The sequence below is a fragment of the Mus musculus genome, chromosome 18, assembly GCF_000001635.26.
Source record: "Mus musculus strain C57BL/6J chromosome 18, GRCm38.p6 C57BL/6J".
NCBI lineage: Eukaryota > Metazoa > Chordata > Mammalia > Rodentia > Muridae > Mus > Mus musculus.
Genome location: NC_000084.6, coordinates 52,747,501 through 52,758,526, shown reverse-complemented (window position 1 = coordinate 52,758,526; position 11,026 = coordinate 52,747,501).

Genomic DNA, 11,026 nt, shown 5'->3' with positions numbered 1-11,026 from the left:
AAGACTCGTTCTGAAGGAAAAGAAGGCATTCGGCCTTTTAGATATTGCTATCCTGTGTTTTACTTTCTTGACCACATTTATAGCTTTCAGTATACACGTTCCTGGCCTGAGGACAGATGGTCTTCTTTAGAAGAAAGCTAGGGAATGCTAAATACATATTAAGCTGGATGAAAAGAAGTGACAGACAATTTTCAGAAGAAAAATTTCCTTATAGACAATGAAGGATTCTTTTTTTTTTTTTTTTTTTTTTTTTTTTTTTTTTTTTTTTTTGGAGGTTGTGGGAATAGAGAAAGACGTGTACATCATAAAATTTGAATTTCAGGATAACCCTAAAACTTAGAGGTTAAACTCATTGACTTAATGTACCACATTTTCTGAGTTGAGATCTCAGCCTTGGTTTTCACTGTCTTCAAAAATGTTTAATGTGACTAAACCTTAGTCTCCCAGACTATAAGATAGGACATTCATAGGCCTTACTACAAAATTTCATGAGATTTAAATAACATAATATTCTGTAATTGTTGAAAAATGTACATGTTAAGATAATTTAAAAGGTTGGTTTAGTAAATGACCATAAAGCCTTCTAGGTGAATCTACTGCCAGTATGGAAGTCAGCTCAGGGAGCCTGGCAGGTGCAGACCTCTATTTCCTGCATTGTGGCATCATTAAATAGAAGCAGAATTTTTCTCTCATTTTAAAGATTTATGTTTATTACTTTTTAATGGTATGTGTGTGTGTGGTGGTGGTGCAGGGGAGGACTTTAAAGGCTCCTGCTATGTCTGGAAATGTGTGTCAAATGTCCTAGCAGGGACTGTAGTTACAGTTTGTGGTAAGTCACTCTGTGTGGGTGCTGACCACTGGACCAGGTCCTCTGCAAGAGCATAGGCTTTGCCGGGCATCTCTCTTGCCCTCAAATCATTTCTTAAACCATATTATATTACAGCTCACCTTGGATTTTACTTGGTAGGTTGAATACTTTGAGTCAGGATCTCACTATATAGCCCAGCTTGCCCTCAAACTTCTGATCCTCCTTCCTCAGCTTCTTGGATGTAGTGATTACAAAACAGGACTACAGTTTATCACCTTGTGTGGCTATACCTTGGATTATCCTGTGGTGTGTATAAAGCCACCCACAATCCTTTACTGCAGCTATTTAGATTATATGCAATGTTTAGAAACCTTTTTTTGGTTTGTGTTTCAATGTTGTTTTTGGCTCTGTGGCAGTTCAAGACTTCAGAACATTCAGATCTTCTCGTTTGATATTTAACTTTGGTTTGTAAATGGCATTTAGCATTTCACTCAGACTTCCAATGTTGACTAGCCATTCAGCAACAGATGAAAAGGAAGAATGTTCAAAAACAAAGTGTCTTAAATGAGAGAAGCGTCATCGGCATTTTTAACTCAAGGGTAGAATAGAATGTAATATGATATTAATATGTTTCCCATTAATGTGATATAAATGGAAAAACATGGTCCACGGGAAAATATAAAATAGTTGGTTATGAAATTACTCAGCAAATACTTCTGGGCTCCTGCATGTGTGGGGCACACAGTGTGTGCTCATTGTTTAGGAACTGTGCAGACAAATAAAACAGAACAGGCTGCTCCAGCATAGTTAATAGCCCAGTATTCCAGTGGCCCCAGCACTGTACAGGCAGCAAGAAGATACCTGACAGACGAGGGAAGAGAGGGTCTGCATGGTCAGCAGTGCCTTGGGTTGGTAAGGATGAGATGTGAACAGTGTGAATGAACGTGAAAAGAGGCTCGGTCTGCTCGGAGGAAGCACCTGCAACTACTGAGCATCAACCTGCCACCCACTCATAAGACAAAATCAGTGTTCAGAGCTGCTCTCAGATAGCCAAGTGATTAGGAGGGGCTTGGAGTAGCATGCATAGGTCCAAAAGCTACAGCCAGTGCCAGTACCACTGATAACTGTAGAGCTGGTAAACACAGGAAATGTGGGAGAGTAAAGGATATGAAGAGGTTTTGAATGGACAATCTGTGGGCATTGGGCTACACACAGACAATCTGGTTTCCAGTCGAGCTAAGGTGTTGAGCCCTGGGACCCTGTGATGATAATTCACTTACATGGGACGGAAAGAGTTCTCTCATGTCTCCTGGAACTCTGGCTCCTGTCGAAGTTACTGCCCCTTCAGTGCCCCACAAGAGAAGCATGGTTAGTAGTCATGTAGGTAATGTCCCAAGCTTCTGACCTTCAGGCTAGACTCCTCCCCAGTTACCTAGCAACAATAAAGCCATAAGAGGGGCTGTTTGGCCCCTCCTTGCTCTCTCACTCCTCTCTCTTTCTCTTTGTCTTCTCCTCTCCCCTCTCCTCTCTCTTCCTCTCTCCTTACTCTCTAGCCTTTCTTCTCTCTCTCTCTCTCTCTCTTTCTCCTTTGTCTCTTCTTGGCCATGGCTGGTCTCTCTCTCTTTTTTTCCACTTTCTCTCTTTCCCCTTGCCTTTTTATAATAAAGCTCTAAAATCATAGACAGTCTCTGCTCATCAAGGCCTGCTATGTAGACTCTTGCCTATATGGGAACCTCTCTTCCTCAGCCCTCTCGTCCATAACCTCAGGGCTTCAGGGTGTTGCTCCGGGGCTCCTTGGTATCAGGGGCTGCCCCTTGTCCTACCCCGAGTTGAGTGGGATCAGAGGATTAGATGCCCACCCGGGGCTGAGTGGAAAGCGTCTGGCAGCCCTCCCTCATCCACCTGCCTAGAGCATAGGAGAAACTCTGTCCAGATGTGGGCTATCCTCCCCTACTCTTTCCCCTGAAGCCCCCTTTTAGTTCCCACAACAATCCATGCTATGATCATAGAATGTCTATAGTCAGGGTGTCTATAGAAAGTCTACAGATAAGGTGTCTATTGAGTTTACAGGCTAGGGTGTCTTTAGAAACTCTATAAACAAGGTGTCTATAGAAAGTCTGTAGACAGGCATCTATAGAAGGTGTACAGACAAGGTGTCTATAGAAAGTCTACAGACAGGGTGTCTATAGAAAGTTTGTAGACAGTGTGTCTATAGAAAGTCTATAGACAGGGTGTCTATAGAAAATCTATAGACAGGGTGAACTCACAAGATCCCCTTCTTGGCGTGAGGATCAAACAGTGCTGTAAGTGTATGCCGTTATACTAGATAGTACTGAGACTAGAACACTGATCTAGGAGCAAGATGGGTAGCAGAAAATTATGAAGGCAAGAGGATGTCTTCAAGCACCATCAACAGTCAGGTAGAGTCTGAAATGATATTATCTAAAATTAGAATCATGACCTAGAAATTTAAAGTATTTCTTTCATTAAATTGCCCCACCTTCTAAAATCTAACATGCATTGGAAATGGCTTTTAACTACTACACTGACTAGGAAGAAAGAACTGGGAGTTATGGTACAGATTGGAGAGAACAGAATTTAAGAAAAATAAAATCAGTCGTACGTTCACAGCATCCAGAACTACTCAGACTTGTGCAGTATTATGTAAAAAGAGAGCAAGTCTACAGTAGAAACTTCTTAGTATACCCACACATTCTCTACCATACTTCCTGCCTACATGGCTAGGGTGTACTTCAAAGTCTACACTGAGATGTAAAATCCCTAAAATCATATATTTTTCCCCCTGTTTCTGTTGGACAGCTGTGAATGTGGAAAGTCGTCTCTCCCCAAACATCCACCCCAAAGCACCCTGTCAACATGGACAGCAGCAGCATCGATTGCCCCAGGGGAAAATGAGTGGTTAGTCTGTTACAAGTTTCCAGGGAAAGTAATGGATGGATGTGACTGCCACCCAGTCTTGGGGAAAAAAATGATGTTTGGTAGAAAATGGATCAATAAATGTCAACAGGAAATTACAGATGTATTCTGTGAATGCTTCAGCAGGGGGAACTGGGAGTCTTAAAAACAGAGTAAAACAATACATTGTTTCTTCCTGATACCCTGTGATTGTCCTTCAGATGTATTGTGCTTTCTCAGATTGAAGCACATGAGTGAATACATATATTATTCTACAACTGTATCCAATCTCTCTCTCTTTCTCCTTCTGCCTCCAAAGGGAACAACCAGAAAACAAGCCACGGCAGTCATTAGGTTAAGTACCCTGTGTACAGTGCTCGAGCGTCCTGACAAGGACCTCTCTCTGGTAGGCTACAAACTATGTTCATGGGATTTGATGAGAACTGGATGCAGGAAAACCATTATATCCTCAACAGTTGGCTAAAGGAACATCTTTTTTTTTTTTCCTTGAAAAGATCTGAGTAAATGTTTGCTCTTAGCAAAGGAACACGTCATGTTTCAAAATGACCAGTCCATTCACTTACTGTTTGACTAATCCACTGGCTTCCCCTGTTTTGGGATGGTGACAGAAAAGCCTGGTTTGGAAAGTTTCTCTTTGGCTCTAACACTTGGCAGAGGAGCCGAGTGTCCTCTGCTCTTCCTTGAGTTAGTTATAAAGCTGTTTGTCATCTCGAGTATCCGGAACACCTGCTTTTTCCAAGGACTGCTGGCTCAGGAAAAGAAACATAAGTTATTTTTATGAAATAACTCACCGGCTCAAGACTTTAAAAAACTCTATCTTAGACGGTGTGTTTTCTTTCCTCATGATCAAATATGGTATTTTAAAAGCCAGAAATTTCCATTTCCCCCGAATTTCCTTTTGAGCGATATAAATCACTGTGAAATAAGCGACAGGCCAATTGGACAAACCGGAGGAAAGCGCGTGCTTTTGTTCATAACTCTATACTCAGTAGAAGAAAGACAAGCAGCTGGGGCTCACAACCCATGGAGAAATCTGGAGAGAAATTATTAAAGTGCAAGGCAGGAAAGCCTTAAAAACCTTAGAACTCTCTCTGTCTTTGAGTGCAGTACAAGACAGTGAAATCCCATGTCCTGTGCCAGTTGCTTTCCTTCCGACAGTCATTACGGCTCTCATCCAGGTTTTCGTTTCTCTCCCATTCTATTTCTTGACTACTTGAAGGGTTTCTTTTACTACAAAGATGCGCACATAAGCAAGACTGGCCTATCAGAGTCTCATCCTCATGACCACCATGATGTCATGGGAATGGAGGAATGCTGGGAAGGAAGGACATTATTTCCTGTTCTCTTAGATTTGTGAGTTCATAACGGGATGAAAAATGAAGGCAGCTGTGGTTTCCATCTTTGCTACCTTGAGAGGACAGACTTGTTTAGAATCAAATCAATAGAGAGAAAAATAGTACTGAGAAGTGGAGAAAGAGAGACAACCCAGATGAAAAACATCTTAAGTCCCTGGTTTTCTTACTTCCAGATCACAGTTTCCACCCGGCTTCCCTTGATGGCATAAGGCAGTTTGAGTTGGGTTTCTGCCTCTTGTAATCAAAAGACTCATGACTAATACATGATCTTTGATTGCAAGGAAAAACTGTGTAACAAAAGGGAAAGAAACCAGGCACCGTGCTGCAAGCTTGCAATTCCAGCACTCTGGAGGCAAGGAGGGTCACCACAAACTTGAGGTCAGCCTGCTCCACAGTGTTCCAAGTTAATGTGTACTATAGTACACTACTATATTCCATTCTCAAAAAATCGAGGCCTGGGCGGGGGGAGGGGGGACTGAATGAAGGAGAACAAGAGGAAGAAGAAAAGGAGGCAAAAGAAGAGGAGAAGGAGGAAGTGGAGAAAAAATAAGAAAAGAAGAAATGCATTGTTTTCTCTTGCTTTCTATTAATGCAGAAATTATACCCTGATCACAAACAATATCTTTGAGATGGCTGGAGCTTGTAAGGTAGCCAGAAGTGGCCTTGGACTTGTCATGTATCTTAAACTGACTCTGAACTTACAATTCTCTTGGCGTGTACCACCATTTTAACTTCTCCACTAGTATTGTGCTGGGCAGCTGCAATAAAAGTAAGCCTAGACTGAGCATGGTGGTGTAAGCCTGTAACCCCAGCATCTAGGAGGCAGAGGCAGAATAACTGCTGTCAGTTCAAGGCCAGTCTGTTCGTTAGAGCAATTTCCTAGTCAGCAAGACCCTGTCCCATAAAACAAATGAACAACCAAGCAAATACTTCAAACCAAACAGAAGCAATAAACTCCCAACTCCTCACAGTACACGTGGTCTATGCTCGAGAACGCAAGCTTGAGCTGAGTTTCTCAGCTCTGCCCATTTGCTTTCCCACTTTTCTATGATTATTGATGTTCCATGATTTCTCTTTTAATAAAAATAATAGTCTGTTTTTGAGAATAAATATTTAATTAAAGCATTTTATCTGCACGTGGGACTGCCTGCCTGCATGCATGTGCACCATGTGCGCGCATGATGTCCACAGTAGCTTGAAGGAGGTATTGGGTTCCGCTGAAACTGGTGTTATGGATGGCCGCGAGCCAGCATCTGGGTGCTGGGAGCTACACTTGGGTCCTCTGAAAGAGGAACACTCAGGTTAAGCACTTGTAACCGCTAAGTCATCTTTCTAGGATATCTATTTTTGAAATTAATAAATACATATTCATGTAAAATTTAAACAGTAAAGAAGCCTATTCGGTGAAATTAAAAGAACCAAACTTTACTTCTTAAAGTCTTATTCCTCGTGATCAGTCTTGTCTATTCTTTTGAATTCTATTACTCACATACAGAATGCATTTTTCATAACAGAAAATGGGATCATGAAGAGGGTGAGAGCTCAGCCGATTCAGCCCTTACACTATATATTATACTCTTCCTTTTAAAAGAATTATGGTGCTTATTTTGCCCGTGCAGCAGTTTCCTGGTCACAAACAATAAAGTAATGAGAACTCGGTGTTGCATACACTGAGTCCTATGAGGCCTGACTTAGACTGCGATGCAAGAGAACGTCTTTGTAGAGTCTGACCCCCAGGTAGGCGGGGTCATGCTCATGCCTGCACTTGCTCAGTTACCTTGCCTCTTGCTGGCGTGTTATATTGAAGTCGTGCGCAGGGAGGATGGGTCTTGATGGGGGACGGGCCTCTTACCTTGCACCTAGGTCGTTTTCATTGTCAGCTGCTGTCAATTATCGCACGAGGCAGTTAGTAACACAGTTTTTCACCTTCAGGCAGATGTCTTGGTGTCCATTTGTCTGGATCAAGAGGCTTACAAACGTCTCTGATTCTGAACTCTGTTGGTGCATTTGAGTCCTGGCAGACTGACAATACAATCGCTGTTCTTTAATCAGCCCAGTGGACAGGAATCATTTATTTTACCTTCTTCAGGGATCCCATTTCCAGGGCAGCTTCTAGAATCCAATAAATGTTCAGTTCTTTCACACTTGTTTTGGGGTCATCATTAAGCCCATAGACGGTACTAATAGTCGAATATAACACTTAAGGTTGCTGAAGCCTGACCCAATTTCCTGTAATATTTTCCTCTCCCTTCCTTTGGCAAGAAAACTTGTGAAACCCATTCCTTTCCATGGTGTCTTTATCATCAGGCTGACTTTTCGTTACTTTGGCATTTTTATGTTCACCAGCAGTAGGATCAAATGTGCTGACTGGTGGCGGTGCTCGCTCGCTGGCTCGTCTGCTCTCTTGTCCGTCCTTTTTTTGTGTGTGTGTATGCAGGATTTGGTTGCTGCAGGATGGGAAGTGGCTCGCCTGTGACCACAGAGTGACAGCAGGACCCACTTTCATTTCAGTGTTATTGCCCTCTTAGGCCCTATTGACGACATGGAAATAACACAAGGTGATTTTGTAATGAAATCTCCAGGTGAGGCAGAGAATTGGCTGAAATGTACTAGCCAATTAAAACAGCAAGCCCCCACTCTGTTGATAGGGAAGACTTAAGACAGACTCCTGTTCTAAAAGGAACCTCAGGAGAGAGCTTGCAAGCCATTTTATCCTGACTTCTGTGACGACTGGGTCTACTGACTTTCTTTGTCTACTGTGATTATAGCATAGTTGATTATAGCAAAGTGGGTCCGTTTCTAACTAAAGGCCAGGCGTTACCTCTGAGATTTGGCCTGAGCTACCCTTCACTTCTCAAAATAGTCGCTCACTTTTCTTTCCAATAAGAAAGCAAACCCATTGTTCTTCTTACGTTGGCCTAGCTGCCCAGGACCGCACTCTTTAAATCTATTGTTAGATCTGAGATAAATACCTTTAAATCTATTGTTAGATCTGAGATAAATACCATTTCTTGGGCATACAGTATTTGCCACAAAAGCATATTTATCTTTTGTCCCACCCCTCAGGATGCTAGTAGGATGTGACGTGCAGTTGCTCAGTCTGTGCAAGCGATGGTCACCAGTGACGTAATCCTTGAGTAACTCCCATGGCCAGCAGCTCCCAGAGTCTGCTCCAGGCTTCCTTTATGGATGGGGGGGGGGGGGGAGTGAAAATTTCAAGCACCTTCTCTGGGAAGTACTTGGTGACAGGGGTGTTTTTAAAAACCCCTCAAAGCACATTAGAAGCCACTCCCTGCCTCACTGACTTGGTTCTGGCTCTCTGCCATTCTGACAGGAAACTTCACGGGCTATCCTGACAGTGCAGATCAGCAGTCCTCCTGGTGCCACAAGGCTCCTCCCTCCTCTCCACAGCAGGCAGAAAGAACTCTGCCAGGAAAACAGGCTCTAGCTGGAGGCGGGCCCCTTGATGGGATGCTCAGGAACCAAAGGGTGAAAGACCTTGCTTGAAATGTGCAGATTTCAGTAGTTAGTTTTCCCCCACACTTTATCTCACTTCCTCCACCGCTAGTCTGCCCTTGTCTGCGATTGAGACAAAGTGTGACCCAGGTTTCCCAGGAGCCCATGCGCAGTTCAACCAGAGAGCTCAGAGGAAACAGGCCCTGGGTCAAAATGGGATTAAGAAGAAAGCAAACACTACTCCAGCTGACTGCCTGACAGGCTGCTTCCCTTGTCTTTCCTCTCCAGCACCTGTTTTTGGATGTCTTCACACTCCCCACTTCAAACTAGAATTTGTTTCCCTCTCAAACAGTATATACCTGTGTGGCTCTTCAGACATATATTTGAAGAGGCCACTGAAACTGTAGTACTTGTGTAATTTTCAATTAAAAGAATAAGCAGAAGAAATCAGTCTATGGTCCAAATGAAAACATATCATTGTATATTGATATTTCCTAAATATAATTATTTTCAGAGTGCAAGCAAAGAACTAACAACATTTCCTTAAGTTCAGCGGGTTAGTTCTCTGGCCAATCCTTTAGGTTCTGATTGCTCATTTTTCTACAGTGGTTAGGAATAGCTAATTAGTGTCCAGGAGTAGATTTTCCTGGCTGCTCAACTCTTCTGGACATGTATGAGCCCATCGAAGCACGGAGCTTTCTAATTTTTCCATAAATAAGGATGCAATTTACTTAACTTTAGTACCACATAAACAAAATTTATAGACAAAACATTGGTGACTTTTATACCCAATAGAGTGGTTATTCGAAGGATTAAAGAATAATCTTTAATAAAGATACTTTAATAATAAAGAATAGAGTATATATTTAATAATTTCTAATAATTCTAATTCTAATTAGAATAAGAATTTCTAATAAATTCTATTCTTTAATAATAAAGAATAGAATATATATAAAGAATAGAATAATGTATAATAGAATAATAAAGAAAGAATGATAAAGAACTTTGATGTGTTCACTTCTCTTGAATCGGCTAGAAAGGGCAAATGGACTTATTTTCTAAGCTCTAAAGATGTGTTTACTAATCACTTTCAAGAGGAGTGACACACACTGGGAAATTTCACATCTTAAGAAAGACGAGATTGCACTTATAAATTCCCTAATCAGGGATCTTAATGTTGCTGGTGGGGCATTAGGAACAAGCTAATTGGCAATATAAGCAAGACCTTGGGTGGGAAGGAGATTTTCAGATCAATAGAGTAAACAATTGCCTGACACTGCACAGATAAGAGCAATGTGTTTCTATACAACCGGCTGAGAGCCAAACTTTTCCCGTGCCCTCAGTCTCAGAGGATGAATCTATAATGTGAAGCAGTCCAGAGGGGGTGACCCCGGGGCTTCCAGGTTTTCAGCATGGGGTTTTGCCATGGTCCCCAAATCATCTACAGGGTCTTAGCTTATCTGCCCTTCTTTCTCTTTCAACCAGAAGTAAAGGCAATATAAATAACCCCCCCTTCATCATTTTGAAGCTAAGAATTAAAAAGGAGATAGAAAGACCTGATTTTTATGTATGTATTTGTGTGTGTGTGTGTGTGTGTGTGTGTGTGTGTGTGTGTGTATATATATATATATATATATATATGTATATATATATATATTTCCCTAATGTTTTGGGGATTGTTTGGGGCTGTGTAAGAGGAGTTTCTTTTGTCCCCTCACCCAGGCCTAAAAAGAGTTCTACATATCAGTGCTGTGACTTCTGTAGAATTCTAGTGCACACACCGCACTTCATTCAGCTGGTAGGAATTTTGGCAAGTGGAAAAGAAAAGGTTGTTTTTTTGTTTGCTTGTTTGGTTTTGAGCTGCCATGTTACCTGAGTCTGGAGACACTGCTTATCTTTGGATGTGCTTGGGAAGTGTTCTACACACAGAAAGCAGGATATATCCCTAGCATTGTGCAATGGCCTAACTTGGGTGCTGTCCAGTGAGTTGGGCAGCGTGCAAAGAGTCGGCCCGGATAGGCGAAGGGATTCTGGGAAAGGGACAAGTAGAAAAAAAAATTAGAAAATTAGAGGACGGTCTGGGTTCTGATGTGATTTGTTTAGCTAGTAAAAAAGATCAGTTCCAAAAATCTGGCTTCTTAAAGGTAAACCCTAAGACTGCATTTCAAATAGTTCTTCACAACACACATGTTCTAGCTGTGCATCAAAATGGATGAGAGCTGTTATTCTCCGACAGGCTATTGTGAGAAAAACCTACCCAGAATGAAGGAGATTCAGACTCCCTGGGCCTAGGTAAATCAATAAATGGTGGCCCTGGCAGTCACCAATAAATCTCAGCTTTGGAATTTGCTCCCCCCTTTCTGTAATTTCAGCAGGAAAAGCTAGAGTCGCTCCTTCTGTCCAACAAACAGCACAGGATAAGCCATGAGCACTGTTCTAAACTAACTCAAACATATGTGCGCTGTTGAAC